The sequence below is a fragment of the Crinia signifera genome, chromosome 1 (genome assembly GCF_055691185.1).
Source record: "Crinia signifera chromosome 1, ASM5569118v1, whole genome shotgun sequence".
In the NCBI taxonomy this organism is placed as follows: Eukaryota; Metazoa; Chordata; class Amphibia; order Anura; family Myobatrachidae; genus Crinia; species Crinia signifera.
The window spans coordinates 207,002,716-207,026,499 of record NC_139217.1 but is presented as its reverse complement, the minus strand read 5'-3'; the positions used below and the strand labels follow the sequence as shown (position 1 = coordinate 207,026,499).

The window sequence follows — 23,784 nt, the reverse complement described above, 5'->3', positions numbered from 1 at the left end:
TACACACCAGGACGACCCGCTCACGATGCACATCGTGAGCGGGTCGTCAGTATCTCGTCCGACCCGCTCATGGTGACGCGGGGGGGGCACGACCCGCTCACGATGTGCACCGTGAGCGGGTCCGATCCGATGGCGACCCGCACCCGGCTGTATGGTCGTCATTGAGATCCTACCTGCAGCAGGTAGGATCTCAATAACGACCGACCGACCCACGGGACCGCGCATCGGATCGGTATCGGTCCACACCAGGTCAGAAAAGGGCCCAATCAGCACACAATCTACATCCAATTGATCGGAATTGGATCTAGATTGTGGGGATCGGGCCCTAGTCGTCCTGGTGTGTACCCAGCATAAGAGCACTTCCAATGCCACTCTTCTGCCTTTATGCCAGCCTTAATATGCTAGTAGCAGTCCCCAAAACCCATGCAAGTACCAATGTTTTTTTAATTCTGCATGTCACACTCACAGTGCTACTTAGCCAGTAGGCAGACCCAGTCAAGTCCACTGCCCCATACATTCTGTGATACCCCTTTCACACCAGAAAATGCAGGGACCCACCCGAGAATATGGCCCAGGGATCATGCCTGGCCATTCCTGGGTTGGCCCCTTTCACACCAGAAAAGTCCCTGCATTTTCTGGTGTGTGAAGGGAACAGGAATGAGGCAGGGAGGAGGCGTGCTCGTGGCAGGGAGTACTCACCCCTGTCGCTGGACCTCGGTACAGGCCGGGGATCCACACAGGCGGCAGGCGCAGATGACAGGTCAGACGGTGGGTGCAGATGATGTAGCTCTCCGGGGGCAGTGAGAGCACAGGAGAGCTGCGTCATCTTCATCCACCTCCTTTCCTGTCATTTGCGCCCGCCGCCTGTGTGGATCCCCGACCTGACAGCACACCGAGGACCGGCAACTCGGGTAAGTACCCCCTATCCCTTTCACACTGGCCAGGACCCCGGGTTGAACCCAGGAACAACCCTGCTCCATAGCAGGGTTGGAATCCCGGCAATTTTTGCAAGGATTTTGGCCCGGGAACCTTACACACCAGCGCTAGTTGCTGTCCCAACCCGGGAAATTAGGTTGTGTGAAAGGGGTAGGAGAGTAAAGCTGGTTACACTCCTTAAGATTGGGTGATTGTCATTTGCTCCCATACATTACCAAATAGTTTTTCCCACCAGATTGGGCTGATAAGGGTGGAGTGATATAAATAGCTGTGGCAGGGATTGCATTATTGGCGGGGATTGCATTAACTATCAATCGTCAAAATTGTTGGTGACATTGGTGCTTAACACTGACACGCTGGCAGCTGTTACTGACAATGAGACAGTATCAGGAGTCTAAGCTGGTCCTGTCTCCTCTCAGGCTTAGCTCACTGGTACCACTGCTGCTGACACCAGGTAGCAGTGGCTGACAAAGTGACAGACACTTTGGTCAGGTCATACTAGTTGGCATCTCAAGGCTCTCTATTAGTGAATAAGCAGTAAGTGACAGTGTCAATCACTCATTGCTTGTTTGGCACAACAGGGCAGATGTATTAAGCCTTAACAAGAGATAAATGCAATCGTGATAAGGAGAGATAAACGTCCAGCCAATCAGCTCCTTACTGACTTTTTTCAAACACAGGCTGTAACATGGCAGTTAGCAGGTGATTGGCTGGGGGTTTATCTCTTGTTAAAGCTTAATACATCTGTCCCAATGTACCTCTGAATCTGACCCAATGTTTTGTAATGTAATACGCCAGAGGGATAAACACTAACCTGGCAAGACTGCTCTATTGCACATGTACACACAAAGAACACTGATGGTTCACAAGCTATGGTCACATACACTCAAACGTCATTGTCGATGGCAGAAACACTTCCAACTATTCACTCGCCCTATAACTGGATATCATTACTGTAGGTATTCCAAGTCGGTATATGGTCACTAGGTCGACAAGAGGAAGGTCGACATGGGGTTCATCAACAGCATCATTAGGTTGACAAACACAAGGTCGACAGTCAAAAGGTCAATATGCTGTTTTCAATTTTTTTGAGCCAACATGTGCCGACAGGCGGTATTTCATGCCCTACCATCCACTAGGGTGTGGCGGGAGAATAGAATAGTGTGCCGAGCACAGCGAGGCACCATGCCCGAATGCGATTTAGCACACCCCCACTAACCACATCACCCCAAAGCATGGCGAGCACAGCGTGCCCCATGAGGGGATGCAGAACGCCTCCTCCCGACCTTTTCATACCTCCACTATCCACGTCGGTGTGAAGTTGATCTTATAAAGTGTGGTGAGTGCACGCAGATTGCTTTACATGTATTCCGCGTGCGCTCACCACACTTTATAAAATCAACTCTGCGCTGACATGGATAGTGGGGGTATGAAAAGTCAGGAGGACACGTTCCGCGTGCGCTCGCCTCGCTTCGGGGTGACGTGCATAGTGGAGGTGTGCTAAATCGCATTGCATGTGATCACACGCGATGCGATCTCTACGCCGGCGTATGTAGGCAAATTGGGCATCCTGATAATACACAATTACCCTCCTTTCAGTAGATTGTTTCAGCAAATGCAGATTGGAGATCTACAAAAAAAGTGTGTATGCACAGACTGGATGTAGAATCAGTGACTCGTTCTCCAATAGTATTATATGGGGAAAGCAGCTCATAGGCTAGCAATAACTTTCGAATTGGAGCCACTTTGCCTGGGCTTTAGTACATTTGAAAATGCGGTAAAATCCCTGAAAGCATTTCTGGTTTAATACATCCCGCCCACAATCTGTTGCAGCAACAGCAAGCATTGTTACATTTTCTGTGGCCATGACACATGCAAAGCTGGTGTCAGCCAAATGCATTCAGACATACAGTACAGCAGAGCATTCCAAAATAACACAGCTGAGATACACGTTCTGAACCTGGGGCCCACTACTATCGGTGCCATCTCTTGGTCCTCTGCAGAATTTTAGCAATATCATGGAGACATGTTTGTGTTGCAGATGTTCTGCCCCTACCACACCATTCCCACATGCAAAAGGCAGGCAAAGAGCCCAGACCTTAGACCATACTTGCCTACCCTCCCGCATTTAGCGGGAGTCTCCCGTTTTTCCAATCATTCTCCCGCCTCCCGCAAATCCCTGGGGTTCTCCTGCTTTTTTGTCCCCTTTCCAATAAAAACGTAATGCGCATGCGCGAACGCGTCATTGTGGGGGCGGGGCCTAAATGCGCGACGCCGTGACGTAATTAGGAAGGCCACCGCGGGGCTGTGTGGGTAGCGCTGGCCTGAGCGTGCAGGAGCGGCACTGGCAGCGGCAGTGGACTTAGACATTGGCAGACAGTGAGTCGGGCAGCAGGAGCCGGGAGCACACAAGAGTGTCACAGTCAGACACGTCTCAGCTGTGTATGGAGCAGCAGCCGCAGCAGCCAGTAAGTAAAAGCTTAAAGTTAACTGACTGTAAGCTGCATTCCTCTCCCCCACTCACTACGCCTGCTTCTTATCGATCACCTCTCCCCCCACCACTGGTCCCCGACTGGCTTCCGTCCCAAGACATGCTCCACTCCTCCTGTCGTCATGCCACATTAATTTTCTAGCTGCCTGCCGGCCTGCCTTCCTACAAGGGGCACTTAAAAGATATATATATATATATATATATATATATATATATATATGGTGTAAGTGTATGTAGGTTGCAGTGTGTGCCACTGACAAGCTTTCATACAGCTTGTCACCTGTTTGTCATGTTCCCATGACTACTGTTATGTGAAATAATAATGAACATGGGATAGCTTACTATAGTCATTCTGTCATTTCTGCTTTTTGGGCGGGCACGGTCTAAGCCACTATATTATATCGCTAATCTTCTCAAATCAGTAGGACAGCTGTTGGCAAGAACATGTGGTTGACTACCGGAGCCGTCTATTTTGGTATGTTTAATAAGCATCACGGTCTGTGGCATGTGTATAATGGGTATCACGGTGTGTGGCATATGTATAATGGACATCACGGTGTGTGGCATATGTATAATGGACATCACGGTGTGTGGCATATATATATATAATGGGCATCATGGTGTGGCATATGTATAATGGGTATCACGGTGTGTGGCATATATATATATAATGGGCATCATGGTGTGGCATATGTATAATGGGTATCACGGTGTGTGGCATATGTATAATGGGTATCACGGTGTGTGGCATATGTATAATGGGTATCACGGTGTGTGGCATATGTAAAATAGAGCATCACGGTGTGTGGCATATGTATAATGGGCATCAAGGTGTGTGGCATATGTATAATGGGCATCACGGTCTGTGGCATATATATATATAATGGGCATCACGGTGTTCTGCATATGTATAATGGGCATCATGGTGTCCGGCATACGTGTAATGGGCATCACAGTGTTTGGCATATGAATAATGGACATCACGGTGTGGGACATATGTGTAATGGGCATCACGGTGTGTGGCATATGTATAATGGAGCATCACGGTGTGTGGCATATTTATAATGGGCATCACAGTGTTTGGCATATGTATAATGGCCATCACGGTGTGTGGCATATGTATAATGGGCATCGGTGTGTTACATATGTATAATGGGCATCACGGTGTGTGGCATATGTATAATGGGCATCACGGTGTGTGACATGTATAATGGGCATCACGGTGTGTGACATATGTATAACGGGCATCACGGTGTGTGGCATATGTATAATGGGCATCAGGGTGTGTGACATATGTATAATGGGCATCAGGGTGTGTGACATATGTATAATGGGCATCAGGGTGTGTGACATATGTATAATGGGCATCACGGTGTGTGGCATATGTATAATGGCCATCACGGTGTGTGGCATATGTATAATGGGCATCAGGGTGTGTGACATATGTATAATGGGCATCACGGTGTGTGACATATGTATAATGGGCATCACGGTGTGTGACATATGTATAATGGGCATCAGGGTGTGTGACATATGTATAATGAGCATCACGGTATGGGACATATGTATAATGGGCATCAGGGTGTGTGACATATGTATAATGTACATCACGGTGTGTGACATGTATAATGGGCATCACGGTGTGTGACATGTATAATGGGCATCACGGTGTGTGACATATGTATAATGGGCATCAGGGTGTGTGACATATGTATAATGGGCATCACGGTGTGTGGCATATGTATAATGGCCATCACGGTGTGTGGCATATGTATAATGGGCATCAGGGTGTGTGACATATGTATAATGGGCATCACGGTGTGTGGCATATGTATCATGGCCATCACGGTGTGTGGCATATGTATAATGGGCATCAGGGTGTGTGACATATGTATAATGGGCATCACGGTGTGTGGCATATGTATCATGGCCATCACGGTGTGTGGCATATGTATAATGGGCATCAGGGTGTGTGGCATATGTATAATGAGCATCACGGTGTGCGGCATATTTATAATTATTATTATTATTATAATTTTATTTATAAGGCGCCACAAGTGTTTGGCAGCGCCGTACAAAGGAACAATACAGGGAGACAAAACTTGGCATAACATTGAATAAATAACAAAAATACAGTACAAATAAAGAGCACCACAGTTCAATACACATTACCGCTTAAATGTAAGTAGTGAGGACCCAATCAACATACAACTAGAGGCTTGAGGCCAATGATGGAGATGAGTATGTGGACAAAGATGGTCACTGAGTGTTGGAGTAAAGGAGAGCTGTGAGTGACATGTGAAGAGAAGAGGGCTTTGACAACAGGAGGGATGAGGGCCCTACTCGGAGGAGCTTACAATCTAGTAGGAAGGGGAGACAGACGGATTACAAGAGGTGCAAGCGAGGGGTGGTGGTTAGATAGCAGGATGTAAACAGGCAAGGGGTCGGAGAACCAGCTAGTTTATGCAGTGGAAGGGTACGCTTTGATGAATAGGTGAGTTTTCAGTGCCCGTATGAAGCTTTGCAAGGTCGGGGAGAGTCTAATGGAGCGAGGGAGTGCGTTCCACTGAAGGGGTGCAGCACGGACAAAGTCCTGTACTCTAGCATGGGAAGCAGTGATCAGGGTGGAGGAGAGACGACAGTCGTCAGCTGACCGTAGAGGGCGGGAGGGTGTATGAATGGAGATGAGGTTAGAGATATATGGAGCAATGGAATTAGAGATGGCCCTGTATGTGAGTGTGAGGTGTTTGAAGAGGATTCTGTAGGGGAATGGAAGCCAGTGCAGATTTTGTTGAAGGGGAGTAGCAGAGTTAGAGCGGCGGGAGAGGAAGATAAGCCTGGCTGCAGCATTGAGGACAGATTGGAGAGGAGCCAGTTGGGATTATAATGGGCATCACGGTGTGTGGCGTATGTATAATGGGCATCACGGTGTGTGGCATATGTATAATGGCCATCACGGTGTGTGGCATATGTATAATGGGCATCAGGGTGTGTGACATATGTAAAATGGGATTCACGGTCTGTGGCATATGTATAATGAGCATCACGGTGTGTGACATATTTATAATGGGCATCACGGTGTGCGGCATGTATAATGAGCATCATGGTGTGCGGCATATTTATAATGGGCATCACGGTGTGCGGCATGTATGTATAATGGAGCATCACTGTGTGTGGCATATGTATAATGAGCATATGCCACATACCATGATGCCCAATATACAGTACATATGTGGCTGTCTGTGTCCCTGCTGTCACTCTCTCTGTGTTCCCCTGTCTCTCTGATGTCACTCTCCCTGTCCCTTTGTCCTTGAATTTTGTCTCATACTGTGTGGTACAATGTGTAAGGGCACTAGTACTAGATAGTATAAAGAGTCCGACTAGTGTGGTGTATAAGTGGTATGTGGTGTGGTACACTTCACATAAAGACACGCCCCTTTTCCCGTGGCCACACCCCCTTTTGCAGAGCGCGCGCCTTCGGCGCGCGCAGAACTAAGTCCTCTGGTTTGTTCCATACTCCGACTTTATAATTTCATCTATCTATATATATATATATATATATAATGTATGTATGTATATATGTAGATTGCTGTAGAAAGCGTCACTTCAGAGCTTGTGATCGAGTGATCAAGGGGAAATTTATTGTGTCAATGCAGTTTCGGGCCTCAGCCCGTCATCAGGAGGCCCGAAACGGCGTTGACCCAATAAATGTTAACTTGATCACAAGCCCTGGAGTGACGCTTTCTACGGCAATCTACATTGGCACACATGTACACTGAAGCAGGCACCCAGGCAAGCATATTGACCCCGGCAGCAGAAACAGAGTGCCGGTCCACTGATCTCTATATATGTATGTATATAATGATGCGCGACGCTGCTCTCAGTGCATTTTGCGATCATCTAAAATCTCCCTCATTTTGCTTTTCAAAAGTAGGCAAGTATGCCTTAGACTTGACTCCTAGTAATAATAAAAACACTATTATTTAATTTCTTATATAGCACAGCATATTATGCTGGGCTTTACAATAGGAGACAGTGATAAAACAAACTGGGTAGTAACAAACCAACATAGAGGTAGGAGGGCCCTGCTCGCAAGCTAACTATCTATAGAATGCAGATGCAATACACAATGCACTGATGGTAGTGGTCCCCACCCTTATGCTGAACCAGCATCAGCTAAACTGCTATACTGTGCCAAGAGCGATAACTTCCATAATGAAACCTATTTTTATGATATAGGCCGGGGAGATATACTTCTGATAGTTTTACATTGACCACTATTAGTTCTATATCGAGTCAAACAAGGGTTGAACAATGTGTCACATTACATTTATGGCAATGTGGTATCTATGAGTTACAGCGGAGGATAACATACCACTGCACGGTGGAGGCTGCCGACAGAGGTTTTACTACAAGTCCCAGCAATCCCAGCGACCAAAAGACGTGCAGAGGATGCTGGGACCATTTTCATGACAGCGGCTCCGCTATTTCTCCGAGCACAGCACCCGGCGGCGCACTCTAATATTAACACAGTCGCTAACCACACCTGACCGCAGCTGCGGCAGGCAGCACAGACAGTCCCCGACTCCCCGACCCTGGTCCCTACCTGTCTGGGCGGAAATCCGTCTGGTGAGCGCCAGTGATTTGGGAATTCATCAGCCAACAGGAATTATAGGAGCACAGCATTGTGGCCTTTGTAGTGATTCTCTTTCAATGCTTACCCATTTGAGGAACAGAATGACTACAGCCCCCATAATACCGAGGGGCTAGAAAATAAAACTGATGCTGTGTACACACGGGTACAATCTCTTTACGATTCTGACTATATAGTCAGAATCTTATCTGGATCGCATGCAGATCGCAAGGGTTTTTAACCCTTGCGATCCAGATCCTATCCCGATGCGCGCCCCCGTGTCAGCAGAAATCGAAAATCAGATAGACAGGGCAGCCCAGTCTATATAGTGCAGATTGTTCAGATATAGTGTAGATTGGATGCCTGTATTGAGGTTTCCTATCTGTTTGCAATGTGATGCAGATGAGATCTCCCGGGCCAGCCACTCCCATCCCCGCCCTTCTTTTCTACAGCCCTGGAAAGAGAAGCAGCCTGCAAGCAGCACAGAGCCTGGGACAGCCTGCGAAGTCTTCTGAGGCTGGTAAGTATATTAAACAAATACCACTGCATCACCAATGATTTGGGAGGGTTTTCTTTATATTTCCACTGCCCCACCAATGATTTGTGTGGCGTTTTTTTAATAATACCACTGCACCACCAATGATTTAGGAGGCTTTCATTTATATAATCACTGCATCACCAATGATTTGTGGGGCGTTTTTTTTAGAATACCACTGCACTACCAATGTTTTGGGAGGTTTACATTTATATTACCACTGCACCATCAATGATTGTCGCTGGGGCCAGGCTGGCTGACAGTAGGGGGAGATACTGTAGCTGCACATGCAGCGTGTACTTCCTCGAAGGCTGAACTCCACCCACGTGACTGCTGTGTGTGGAGGAGAGCTGACGGGGGAAGAAAAACTGTGCTGTGAGGAGAGCTGCTGGCCGGGGGGAAGCAGAGACTGTGCTCATCAGCTGGGCAAGTACAATGTGCAGAATTTTTTTAGATCTAATAGGGGGACGGGGTGAATGCTGAGTGTGTGTTTGTTTGTACAGTATATGCTGTGTGTGTGTTTTTTACATGCTTTGTGTCTATGTATACAGTATGATGCATGTACTGTATGTGGGTACATGGTATGTGTCTGTATGTATATGTTGCCTGTATGTGTGCAAATGCTGTGAATATCTATGCTATGTGTGTCTGTGTATCTTTGCTATCTGTGTAAAACTATGTGTACATGCATGCTGTGTGTGTGTGTGTGTATATCTATGCTATGTTTTTCTTTGTGTACATGCTGTATGTACTTATGCTATTTGTGTGTATCTATGCTGTTTCTGTATGTATGTTATATGTGTGCATGCAGTATGTACACATACCCTCCAACATCTGAAGGGTGGAAATCGGTACACACCCAGAAAGGAGGTGTGGCCATGAGTAAAGTGGGTGTGACCATTGGTAAAGGGGGCGTGGCCATCCCTCTGTATGTGTACTGGCTGGCCATTTAAAATAAAATATCCAGGTCCCACCTACCCACTGCCAATACTTTTCCCCAATGAACTCTCACATAGGGCAGCTCCCTACACCCCCACTACAGTGGATACTGCACCAGTGATCCCCAATATTCCCTGCTCTCGCATAGGACACCCACAGCACTGTGCCCCCGGCCTCCTGCTTTCACACAGGTCACCAACAGCTCTCTGCATTGGGCAGGCATTCACACAAAGGAGCCCGAGGAGCGCCCTCACTTTCCCCATACGCAAACTGCAGGAACCCCGCACGCACTTGCGTGACATTACCGTGCCCCACATAATACTGCCCCGTTCCCTTACCGGCATGTCACGTGTCTGGTGCTCATGGCTCTGGCCGGTCCCCCACGTCACGCGTGTTATTGTTTACGATACCCAGGGCACAGGTGGGTGTAGTAAGATGGCTGCCGGTACGACTGAACAGCGGCAGCAGCCTGGTTCATTGCTATTTTCAATTCGTCCGCGGCTGGACGGCAGTGAGCCAATAGGAGCTTGCGGTCCGTCAGCCAATCATGAGCGGCTGCCGGACCGCGAGCTCCTATTGGCTCGCGGCCGTCCAGACTAGGCCCTAGGGAGAATTGATAATAACAGCGTCGGACCAGGCTGCTGCCGCTTGTTTGATTATATGGCAAAAACTAGATCCAGCCGGGCAGCGCACAGACAGCCCTCTGCCCAGCTGTCAATTCAATAAAATCGGTACATTCGGTACAGGGTTAATTTGCCGGTACAGACCGTTAAAAAACGGTACTGTACCGGCAAATTCGGTACAGTTGGAGGGTATGTGTACATGTATGCATACCTCACAAAAACTTGAAAGCACAGCCGTCACCGTGATTTGCCCACTGATTCAGACTCAGTGGATCTTCTCCATGTTCCATGGATCAGCACAGCTGTGTATGTAATGATGACTGGTATTGTTGCTGCAGATATACTAATCGTGTTCACTACAGCTTCCGCTCTCAATTATAATGTTTCAGAAAATTAAGACAGTGTCTATAAATGAACTTCCAACAGTTAATGTTTTGTATGATGTATTGTACTTACCAACATTTAAACGTTATTTTCAGGGAAACTAGCTAGTGTCTGTCATATTTATTTATTTATTTATTTGTATGTTAAGATAGTTCTATTTAATAAAAATATATGTAAACGCCAGAGAAGACTAGATGGCCAGGAGTTTGGGTAACAAAAGTGCTAACTAATAGGGCCGTTTTTACAGGGGGACGAGCCGTGCAACTGCCCGGGGCGCTGCACGGCTCGTCCCATTTTTTTCAATGCTGCCGCTGATGAGCCTGGCTGTCAGTGAGTCTCTATGTGCGCCGCTCGGTGCTCACAGTCACAGCCGCTTGACACTAAAGTCTATATTATTGAGTGACAGGCGACTGTGACTGTGAGTGAGTGCCGATCGGCACACAGGGCGGGGATTGGCTGGCTGATGGGTGGAGGCGGAGCATAGAGGGAGCCTTGGAGACCAGGCGGTGGAGTGCAGCACTGTGTGAGTCTGTGACTGACAGGTAGTTTAGTGCCTCCCCCTCCTGCTATGAGGATTGGTCACCCATGGGACGGAGGAGGGATCCAGGCTTATGCGCAGGCTGTCACTCACTCACTGACCGACCGACCGTCACCCAGCTAGTGCGCACGCTGCGCAGCCTATCATTCATTCACTCACTGCCTCTGGAGGGACAGAGTAGGTTGGAGCAGAAGACAGAGGCTTATTTTAGTAGCCGGGAGCCCAGCCAGGACTGTAATGTGAGTGCTGTGTGTGTGTGCTTCAACCGCCTGGGGGGGGTTTTGGCGGGTTTTTTCTCCGGGCTCCGGCGCCATTTTCTTGGTGCCTGGGGGACTAGTTTAAAATGGGTAATTTGTCCAATTGTCCTTGTCATATGTTTGATGCTGGTTGGGTGTGGGATTACATAGATGGGGCAGGGGGGAGCCCAAGTTGGTTACTGACTGTAGGTCGCTGAGGGGGAGTACTCACTGGGGCTGAGGAGTGGGGTGGGTCATGCTGTGTCTCACGGGGGGGGAGGAGTATATATGATCACTGGGTAGCCCCTTCTACACCCCCCCCCCCCCCATGATCATATGTGCAACCCCCCCCAGTGACACGCAGCACCCACCCAACTGCCAGCCCCAGTGACATACAGCACCCACCCGCTACCCCACCCACACCACTGCACTAACCCCTTACCTGAGGTAGTGCAGGCATGTCCAAACTATGGCCCTCCAGCTGTTGTGAAACTACACATCCCAGCATGCCTTACAATAGTTTTAGCATTCCCTATTGGCAAACTGTGGCATGCCATGATGGTACTTGTAGTTTCACAACAGCTGGAGGGCCATAGTTTGGACATGACTGCACTACCTCAGGTAAGGGGTTAGTGCAGTGGTTCCCAAACTGTGTGCCGCAGTACCCTGGGGTGCCTCAGAACACTTGCAGGGGTGCCCTGGGATGGTGGTCTAGGTCCAATTCATTTTATTTATGGTCAATGTAATAGGGAAAATCAGTGCTTGTGGCTTCCAATCATAAAATATTTGAACAAACCGGAGTGTATACTGTCCCTCACAACATAACTGGGCTTAAGGATCACATATAAACACAATTTATTTAATTTAATATATATTTTAAGTAATCAATAAGAAACTTTTGGCCTAGGGGTGCCACGGAAAATTTCTAATACTCCCGGGTGCCGTGATTTCAAAAAGTTTGGTAACCCCTGGGTTAGTGTATTACGCTGCGGAGGGGTTAGGGCTGGTGCTGTATGTTACTTGGGGGAAGGAGCTATCACTGGGTGTAGAGTGGGACAACTTGTCCTTCATTGGATTGCAGTTTTGTCTGCTCCACTCACTGTTTACAATGTCATTGTCACCATTTTAATGAACATTTCCATAATTGTTCTTTTCATGTGTGAAAGTATTTATTTGGTTCTGCTTATCCCAAAAGAACAAAAAATGTGATTAAATATACATGTGCTGCTTTATTCCCATGTATGCTGTGTTGCTTTAGCACACCAAAATTTAGCATGTGATTGCAGAAAGCAATGAGAGTAAAATATTGGTGGCAGCAGATCATGCTGTTTGGTGCGGCGCTTCGTTCGCACGGGGACCTATGTTAGAGGCTGTGACGCTGGGGTGGGGGCAGCCAGCTGACATCACTGGATGTCAGCTGCCCGCCCATTTCCTCCCCAGCATGCATGCATATGTAATCACTCTATTAGTTACCAAATTGATGGCTCTGACCAATATTATAACAGGAGGCAGCGATTTGTGAGTACCATATTCAACTTGTTTATATATAGACTTGAATTGGTGCGGGGGCCTGTGCATCTAATGCTCTCAGTCAGTTACTTTCAGTGTGCTAATTCAGTCATCTGCAATTCTTGAGTCACAGTGTGATAGAGCCACAGTGTGTGCACTATCCAAGATTGGCACTACACAAAATTGGTGCAATTTAGCAATTGAAGCAGCTGTATACACACTGGGCAGTATTCAATGAGAATTTTGACGATGTGCAGCGATTCCTGTTTAGGATTCGCTGCACATTCGCCACTGCCCGCCGCGTTCCGGAGCCTCGCCGGCTACAGTATTCAACGAGTCAGGGGCTCACTGCCCCAGACCGGCGAATTTTAACTCCTGCGGCGATGCCGCAGGGAGCCTGAGGACGGCGGCAGGCAGGGAGATGGAAGTCTCCCTGCCTGCCCCAGAACGTTTGTGGGGGGGAGGTGGGCTCCCTGGGAGCCAGGCAGCACAGGCTGCCCCCCCGGGATAGCCAGCAGGGGAGCAGGTATTCACTGCACCCGATCGTGCATATGTAATGATCGGGTGCAGTGAATATATGAATATCTAATGAGCGGCTCGGCTCCCAGCTGGCTGCTGTGTAAAAAAATATATATATATATTTTTAAATTAAATATATATTCATGTGCTTACTGCACATGAATAAAAATAGCATGCCCCTCAGAATAAAATTCCTGATTTTTTTACACCAAATGTAAAAAACAAAACACTTTATTTTAAAAGTTCACATTCCACTTCACCATAAAAAGATAGCGATTGCTACTCTGTGAATCATGGCGATAAAAACCTTGAAATGTATTCGCCATCTGGTCATTGAATAGGGTGATTCACCGTTTTAGTAAAAAAATCGCCGTACAGCACGAAAATAGCACAAAATCTCCATAAAACATGGCGAATCAGCCTCATTGAATACTGCCCACTGTCTTTGCTCCGAGTGGGGGGATCAATATCCCTTCAATATCTCTATGGGTTACCACTTCGGGCTAATGGTGCTTGCAGTGTTGTGTGTTGGTGCAGAACAGTATGGGCTATTTCACACTGTCCGGCTCCTGCCAGACGGCGAAATCCCGCACGGCCAGGAAGCCGTGCCGTGCACAGTAGTTGTGAATGGACACTATTGTGTCCATTCACAGGGGATGGCCACGACCCGGCCGTGCGGTTGCAGCTGGATCCCGCCACTGGAAGGGACGGCTGCCGGGCTGTGGCCATCCGCTCCATTCTAAACTGATGTGTGCAGCACGGCTTCCTGGCCGTGCGGGATTTTGCTGTCCGTCAGGAGCCGGAGTGTGTGAAATAGCCCTATAACATCAAATTATTGTTTAGATACGCTGTGAGTGGGTTTTACGAATAAGAAGCCAACTTCAGCCTCGTCAAATTCCAGCTCTAGTTTTCTTTTTACTTTACTCCTTGCTCGCGAATGTTTGTGCAACCCCGCCCGCTGCACTCAAGTTCATGAAGAGGAAAAAAGCAGCGCCTCTCCCATTGGTTGCCTGCGGGCCCTGCCCCGATGACGGACAGCTCGGGCAGAGCATGTTGTGGGCAGATGTTTATATACAAAGGGAGCAGCGCGGAAGTCAGCGGCGCCAGGTACGTAGTGAGCGTTGGCTGGAGGGAGGGGTCACTGCTCTGGTGGGTGAGCACAGGTAGCGGGTTCCGGCATAACGCCGCAGTTATAGGGACATTGCGTGTATGACGCTAGGCAGGGACTCCATGCTGTCTCTGGGTTTTAAAATGGTGGGGACGTTGCCTGTAGCAACCAATTAGCGTCTACCTCTCATTTTATAGAATGCAATTCGTAAATGCTAGCCAGAAGAGGATTGGTTGCTGTGGGCGATTTCCTTTTTTTTTATTTTTTTATAAATTTTTATTTGCATTTTTAAAAGATTATGACAAACATGTTAGGCCTTCCAATCTTGGCCTTTCAAACAAAGACATTACATAATATTCAACACTAGGACATTGACATATACAAACAGTTTTACAACACCTATACACCTAAACAAACTACACATATTATTGACAGGGTGGATCGTTTTTATATCTTATCTTCCATTTAATTCTCAGAATTTCTTTTAATATCTAGATAGATACCTAAATAGATAAATAAATAAATGTAAGAGTATATGCAACAACAAGGGAGTTTCTATCCCCAATCCTCTTCTATATACCCTGAATTTGGAGATTCACATCTAGTGTTCTCCTCCGAGAGGCTTCCCAGTCTGACCATAATTTTATTTTTCTATCCCCATAACTTTTCCCTAAAGTTTCCATCGTATAGCTATATTCAATCTTATATATTACTTCTGAAAGGATGGTACTTGTTCCTGTTTCCATAATTGGGCAATAGTAGCAACTATTGCGGAGATTATTTGATTCAAGAGGTATTTCCTCGAGGCGTTTAAGTTTGATGGTAAAATATGTAATAATATCAGATGTGGTGTTAATTGTACCGCAGTGCTCAAACTTTCAGAAAGCAATTTTTTCTCCCTCGGCCAGCAGGGGACACTGCAGAGTCATGACGTATGGGAATAGAGTTGGTGCTGTGGAGTCGGCACTTTAAGATGCTTTTGAAGTGGCTGGCTCCTCCCCCCTCTATCCCCACCAAGCCCCAGTCTTAGTAAAAGTGCCCGATGGAGTCGGTCACTGCGTGTGAGTCTCCTTAGGGAGACTCAATTTTTTTCTTATAATTTTTCTTTTAAACTTTTAATTTTTACTGAGGACAGGCATCTGCCTGCTACGTGGGACCTGGAGGGGTCCGGTCGACACTGCACGCAGTGTTTCCTCCGGTACCCAGGCCACCAGAGCCACCGCTCTGGGGATCCGTAGCGGCTGCACGCAGCTTAGCAGGACGGGTCCAGGGCTTATCCCCCGTACTCCAGGAGCTGCCTACGGGTAAGCGGCGCTGAGCGCCATTAGCAGGGGGCCGGCTGATAGTGAGCGCGTCAGCCGCGACGGAGACGGAGACAGCCGCAGCGTACAGTGCTCGCGGCGGTCTCCATTACTGCTAACTTTAAAATTGGCGCCATTGATTCAGCGCGGGAAGGACACGCCAGAAGGGAGGAGGAGTTTACTCTCCTTCTCTCCGGCGGCGCCATTGTTACCAGCAGCAAGTCTCCTGCACGCTGTGCATTGTGACCGGCAGCACCTGGCTTTCCAGCATCTGCGACTGTCAGCGCTCTCCCTGACGATCACAGGGACACTGTGAGTCTTAGGGGGTGAATTTGGGGCGCCATTATATATATATTGGCAGCCTTTATTGGGAGGGTTGTGGCTCCTCTCTTCCTATCGAAGCACAAGCCTCAGCTATCCTTCAGCTGTCCTGTATTTGCTATTTCTGTGTGAGTGTGTGTTACTTGTTATACACTGTTTGTCATGGCTGACAGGACCACTTCTTCTAAAGCAGCCCAAAAGGTTTACACCTGTAAGACTTGTAAAGGTCAATACACTCAGCATGTTAAGGGAGTATCCCTCTGTGAGTCATGCTATGCCTCTAAGCAGGGAAACAGTGTAAGCCAGTCACCTTTACCTCAGTCCCCCTTACAGTCCCCAGAGGCTTTGCAGGCTATTCTGGCTAACCTCACAGCCGAGCTAGCGGCATCAAAAAGGGACAGGGAGGTTTTTCAGTCCCAATTGACTCAAATCTCCTCCACAGTGGATTCCCTGCAGCAGTCGGTGACTGCCTCAGTACAGGTTAGGCCATCCTCTCCAGGAACTGGGAAAAGGAAGGCTACTTCAGTGTTTTTTGTCACAGATGATGATAACCAACCGGACCCTGACTACATAGACGAACCTTACCAGTATGTACCTACTGATGATATAGATGATCAGGATGCTCAGGGCATTGAGGGTCTCATAAGAGAGATCAGATCTACTCTTAATATTGCTGACTCGCCTATACCGCCTCAGGTATCTATTTTTGGCAGGGTTCAGAAACAGCCAATAACTTTTCCAGACTCTGAGGAATTAGATAACCCCTTAGTAAAAGTCTGGAAGACACCTGATAAGAAGTTTCAGATGTCGAAAAGATTTCATTCCTTATACCCATTTTCGGCTGAGTCGAGAGCTAAATGGGAGACTCCCCCCACTCCAGACGCCTCATTGTCACGTTTATCAAAGAAAACCACCCTCCCCATTCCGGGAGCGGTATCGCTTAAAGAAGCACCAGACAAACGTCTTGATAGTGCTCTCAAAAATATTTACACTACCGCAGGTGTTATATTACGTCCAGCTCTCGCCTCCTCATGGGTAGCCAGAGCAATGGAGACATGGGCCGCTGATTTGATTAGGGGCCTGGAACAGGATACTCCCAAGGAGGAATTACTATCCTTGGCAGAATGTATCAGGGACGCTTCTACCTATGTTGGGGAAGCAGCCTCTGATGTTTCCACATTAGCAGCAAAAGTTTCAGCTTCTGCCGTCCTGGCTAGACGCACTGTGTGGCTACGCTCTTGGCAGGCCGAACCGGAAATTAAAAAAGCGGTGGAAGCCCTCCCCTTCTCAGGAGATATGCTTTTCGGACCAGAATTGGACAAGCTCATTTCCCAGGCCACGGGGGGGAAGTCGACCTTTTTGCCCTCTTCAGCTCCTGCACCCAAGAGGCAATTTGTAAGTCCTTCCTTTCGGTCCTTTCGGGGTAATGCTGGCTTCAGGGGGAGAGCCAGAGGAGGTTTCTCTTCCTTCAGAGGCCGCCGAGGCAGAGGGGCCAGAGCCCCCCAGACCACTGCAAATCTCTCTCTCAACCCAAAGACCACAGACAAGCCAGTGGCATGACGGCCTACCGGCTCACTTTAGGGATCCCAAGGTGGGCGCCAGATTGTTACTGTTCGCGGAGGAATGGAGGTCTCATTGCACCGACGCGTGGGTTCTCCAGATTATCTCTCAGGGGTACAAACTGGAATTTGCCACACAACCTCCAAACAGGTTCTTCCCAATAGGCCTACCTCCATCGGTAGAGGCAGGTTTGAGCCTAGTTGGGGCCATACAAACCCTGCTCGAGGCGGGAGTAGTTATCCCGGTGCCTGCCCATCAGCAGTGCACGGGATACTATTCAAGCATTTTCGTGGTCCCAAAACCAGACGGATCTGTCCGACCCATTTTAAATCTGAAACCCCTGAACGAATTTGTTATTTACCACAGATTCAAGATGGAATCAATTCGGTCAGTTATTGCATCCCTGGAGAAGGGAGAATTTCTCCTCTCTCTAGATATAAAGGATGCGTACCTGCACGTCCCAATCTGGGAACCTCATCAGCGATTCTTGAGATTCGCACTACAGGATCGCCATTTCCAGTTCCGAGGACTACCCTTCGGACTTTCTTCCGCTCCTCGGGTTTTTACAAAAATAATGGCATGTATGACCAAGGCTCTTCGTCTGCAGGGGATAACTATTATACCCTACTTAGACGACCTCCTCCTCAAAGCTCCAACTCGGGAAAAGCTGATGGCAGATGCCATGACAACTTGCAAGTTTTTAGTGAAAAATGGGTGGGTTGTGAACTTCAAAAAATCACAACTCAACCCATCACAACGCCTACAATTTCTGGGTCTCATATTGGACACAGTAGAGGAAAGGATCTTTCTTCCACCAGACAAGATCATAGCCCTACAAGCAAAGGTCAGACAGGTACTGCATCAGAAAAGACTCTCAGCACATCTGTGCACTCAACTCTTGGGTTTGATGGTAGCTGCGTTCGAGGCGGTCCCTTACGGTCGCTTCCATTCTCGAACTTTCCAAGAGAATCTACTATCACAATGGTCGGGCTCACACCTTCAAATTCACAAGCGCATCATCTTGTTTCAGAAGGCCCGCTCTTCCCTGCTTTGGTGGCTTCACACCCCAAACCTGCTTCAAGGACGCAGTTTCAGCCCTTGCACATGGACAGTGGTCACAACAGACGCCAGTCTCAAGGGCTGGGGAGCAGTCGCCCTAGGCCACAGGTTCCAAGGACGCTGGTCGCTGCAGGAGGCAAAGCTTCTAATCAATATCTTAGAACTACGAGCAATCAGACTAACTCTACTACAGGCTCACAGCCTGCTTCAAGGTCTACAGATCAGGATACAATCAGACAACGTGACCGCAGTTGCATATATAAACCGACAAGGGGGCACCAGAAGCAGGGCAGCCATGCGAGAGGTTCGTCCCATATTAGAATGGGCAGAAGCCCACTCCAGGGCTTTTTCAGCAATATTTATTCCGGGAGTAGAGAATTGGCAGGCGGACTATCTAAGCCGCCAAACGTTCCTCCCAGGGGAGTGGTCCCTTCACCCGGAGGTCTTCCATCAACTGACGCTTCGGTGGGGGACCCCCGACATAGACCTGATGGCCTCCAGATTGAATCATTGGGTCCCTCTCTACTGTGCCAGGTCCCTGGATCCAGGAGCGGTGGCAGTCGACGCCTTGTCAATACCATGGCACTACCAACTGGTATACATTTTTCCACCCTTCCCGTTACTTCCAAGAGTTCTGAAGAAACTGAAAAGGGAAACAACAACAGCCATCTTAATTGCCCCGAACTGGCCGAGGAGGGCATGGTACTCGGATCTAAGACTAATGTCAATAGACAACCCGTGGTTCCTGCCTCAAAGAGAAGACTTACTTCTCCAAGGACCGTTCACCTTCCAAAACTTACGGCTTCTGCATTTAACGGCATGGTTGTTGAGGCCGAATTGCTGAAACGCAGAGGTATCCCATCCAGGGTTATTCCAACAATGCTCCATGCTAGGAAGAGTGTGACTTCGGCACATTACCACAGGATTTGGAAGTCCTACATTTCCTGGTGCGAAAGGCTTGGCTATCCTAAGGCGGTGTTTAGCCTACCCAGGTTACTAGAATTTCTCCAGGAAGGACTGGACAAAGGTCTTCGTTTAGCCTCTCTGAAAGTGCAACTAGCGGCGCTATCTGTTTTCTTTCACCGCAGGGTAGCGGTCATTCCAGAGATACAAACGTTCTTAAAGGGGGTGTTGAGGCTTCAACCTCCCTTCAGATCACCCACTGAGCCCTGGGACTTATCAGTGGTTTTGCGATACTTGCAATCAGACCTTTTTGAACCGTTAGACTCGGTACATCTAAAATATGTCACCTGGAAGACTGTTACGCTAGTTGCATTAGCTTCAGCGCGTCGTGTTTCGGAACTAGGGGCCTTATCATGTCGGGCTCCTTTCCTACAGTTCTTTACTGACAGGGCAGAATTAAGGACTAATAGTTCCTTTCTCCCTAAGGTGGTTTCTTCTTTTCACCTTAACCAGCCGATTATCATTCCAGCTTTCACTGAAGACTCTGCTTCCCTAGATGCTGTAAGGGCATTGCGAATATACTTGGAGAAAACGTCAGCTTTGCGGAAGACTGATAGTCTTTTTATTCTCTATTGTCATGAACGCAGGGGATGGCCTGCGTCCAAAAGAACGTTGGCTCGTTGGATGTGCATCACCATTAAAGAGGCCTACAGACATGCAGACAGGAATGTCCCTTCAACAATTACGGCTCATTCAACAAGATCGGTTAGCACATCATGGGCCCTGGCAAGAGGGGTTTCCCTCTCTCAGGTGTGCAGAGCTGCGACTTGGGCAAGTGCGAACACCTTTGCCCGGTTCTATAAATTCGACGCCTTTGCCAAGGCTGAAACATCCTTTGGCAGGGCTGTTCTGGGGGAATCTCAGCGCTCTCCCACCCGGGAGTAGTGCTTTGGTATTCTTCCCATACGTCATGACTCTGCAGTGTCCCCTGCTGGCCGAGGGAGAAATAAGGAATTTGGTACTCACCGATAATTCCCTTTCTCCAAGGCAGCAGGGGACACTGCACGCCCTCCCAGCGCTGTGTTCTGACCAGGTTATATAGGTTACTACATGTTCCTACAGGTTGGTCCTTCCTCAGGGGGACTCAGTTACTATGAGTATATCATTCATGTTGTTATTATGTTGGATGATTCTGTTATCTATACCTTACTTACTAACTCAGATCGTTCATCTGATTAAATTTTACATGTTGTATGTTGTATATCCTCCTCCTTCTAGTTCTTCTTGACTTGTTTCTCTTCCTCTCTCGGTCACAGTTTTACTAAGACTGGGGCTTGGTGGGGATAGAGGGGGGAGGAGCCAGCCACTTCAAAAGCATCTTAAAGTGCCGACTCCACAGCACCAACTCTATTCCCATACGTCATGACTCTGCAGTGTCCCCTGCTGCCTTGGAGAAAGGGAATTATCGGTGAGTACCAAATTCCTTATTTAATATCTAACCAAAAACTTTCTAGTTTCACACAAGACCAGAAGATGTGTTTTATATCCGCTCTTTCCCCACACCTCCAGCACCCATCTGGCTGGTCCGGGGAGAAACTATTTATCTTGGCTGGAGTGTAATAAGTTTGATAGAAGATTTTAAAGTACCTTTCAATATGCATTTTAGAATTGGACATATGATTGACTGTATTGAATAATTGTGTCCACTGCGAATTGTCCCATTCAAAATTCAGGTCCTTTTCCCACTTCTGCTGCCATCTAGTTTTCCTATTATATTCTCTATTTTCTTGTGATAGGATTTTATACCAAAAGGTGATTCCACCCCTCTTCTTCACCCCATAAATTTGATGTATATACTCTATAGGGAGAGCTGTTAATTCCTTTGAGGTAAAAATATCGGATTGTAGGCAATGCCTGATCTGCAGATATTTATAAAAATCGGAGTTTGGGACTCCGAATTTATTCTTAATCTGGTCAAATGACATTAGCTGTCCATTATCAAACAGATCTGATAGTGTTTTTATGGACAGCTTTCCCCATAACTCCAGATTAAGATCTGGTATTAATTTTGTTAAAGCTCCCAAAGGTAGGTGACCCATCGGGGAACCCAGGGTGTCTATCGTGTCTAAAAATTTATACCAATTGTGAAGTATAGTTCTCATACCCTTCGATAGCTCCTTGCATTGATTTCCAACTGAGGGCGGGAGCCATATTAAGTAGTCAAAGAGGATTGATGGCCTATTATCTAATTCTGGGTCTGATCTTTAGTCCCTTCCCATAGGGCCACAGACTGCCTTAATTTGATCCAGTAATGTAGCCGCTTGGTACATCTCTAGGTTCGGAAGACCTAGGCCACCTCTATCCTTAGGGAGCATCAAATATTTTTTTAGCTATTTTAGCACGTTTATTCCTCCAGATGTATTTATTAAATATGCTATTAAACCTAGAAATCCAGTATTTGGGGAGAGCTTTTGGTATGGCACGGAATAGATATAATACCTTAGGGAGTAGGAACATTTTTAACATGGCAATTCTACCCAATACTGATACTTCTATGTTCATCCAGTTATTAATTTTTGTATTCAATTGATGAAGAAGGGGGGTATAGTTAAAATCTATCAGGTTCTTTTCTTTGGATACTAGATGGACACCCAAATACTGCAATGAATTCTCTTTCCATCTGAATTTATATCTTTCTTTTAGGACATCCCGGTCTTTAGGCTCAAGATTTAATGGAAGAATTTCGGATTTATTTGTATTCAGTTTATAATATGATACTCTCGAGAATTCTTTAATGATATTCATAAGTGGGATCAAAGTATGTTTAGGGTTTGTAAGGAAGAGAAGCACATCATCTGCGTATAGTAATATTTTATGTTGACTTTTATTTATTATCGGTCCCGTGAGTTCTGATGATTGCCTAATTGTTTCAGCAAGTGGTTTGATCGCCAGTACATAAATTACCGGAGAGAGCGGGCAACCTTGTCTTGTCCCGTTTGTGATCTGTGACAGAACCACCATCTGAAACTCTTTCTTAGATGCGTATTCCATAATCTGAATTGCTCTATATATATTACGTGTGCCTTGTCTGTCCCTTACAAACCCTGCCTGTTCTATCTTTATTAAGTCTCTTAAAATTGGGGTGAGCCTATTAACAATCACCTTGGCAAGAATTTTAATATCGCTATTAAGTAATGCTATTGGTCGATAATTAGTGGGGACTGTGGGGTATTTTCCCTCTTTCGCTATCATGACTATCCTTGCTTCCAGCATATCTTCGGGGAAATTGCCCATTTTATTTGTTTCATGGAAAACTTGGAGTAGGGTGGGCGCTATTTCCTTCTGATATACTAAGAAAAAATTATTAATAAATCCGTCAGGCCCAGGTGTTTTATTTAGTTTAAGGGTTTTAATTGCCTCCATTACCTCCCCCAGATTCCAAGGGGCATCAAGTTTTTCTTTCTGTTGCAGGGATAATTTCGGTAGGTCTATTTTCTCGAGAAAGATGTCTATTTCTTGAGGGGTCGGTTGAAATGTCTCTCTATCTTCACCCAAATTATACAGCTTTCCCAGGTAATCTGCAAATATATTAGACATTTCCGCTGGGTTAATTATTTTCTCCCCTTTCTTATTGAATAGCGCTGTTATTGAGCTTTTGAGCCTTGTCCCTTTAATTTTCCTCGCCATAAATTTATTGGCTTCATTGGCCTCTCCATAGAATTTTTGTTTAAATTTATCCATTTGCCGATTAATTTGCTTAATGTTTAGTAATTCTAGATCTTCTCTTAGTTTGAGGAGATCCTTTAGTATTTGATCATTATCTGGTTGTACTTGATGGATTCTTTCAAGTTCTTTAATTTGTTCCTCAAAATCTATCAGGGCTTGTCTTTCCTGTTTTTTTAATCTGGCAGTGATCTGGATAATTTTCCCCCTAATTACTGCTTTTAAAGCGCACCATATATTGGTCGCATTAGTTTGTTGAGGATTATTAAAGAGGAAATATTCTTCCAAGGCTTCTTTTATTACATTTTTGGTATCTTGTGAGGAAAAAATATAATTTGGACATCGCCAACTTCTAGGGGTTTGTTGCTATAGGATTAGGAGGGGTGCATGGTCAGAGAGCGTTCTTGGCTGGATATCTGCTCTTTTTATGTTTTGAAGAGTGATTCTATCTGTAAAGACAAAATCT

General features: G+C 46.9%; 1 long non-coding RNA gene across 2 annotated transcripts in view; it reads left to right on the top strand.

Moving 5' to 3' along the window:
- The first annotated feature begins 8,434 nt into the window (after nt 1-8,434).
- The window catches only part of LOC146068053 (uncharacterized), a 58,133-nt gene continuing 42,783 nt past the window's right edge, over nt 8,435-23,784 (top strand). For both annotated transcript variants that reach the window (XR_014472952.1, XR_014472953.1), the window contains exon 1: nt 8,435-8,580. This is a non-coding gene — a long non-coding RNA (uncharacterized LOC146068053). The remainder of the gene's footprint in view (nt 8,581-23,784) is intronic.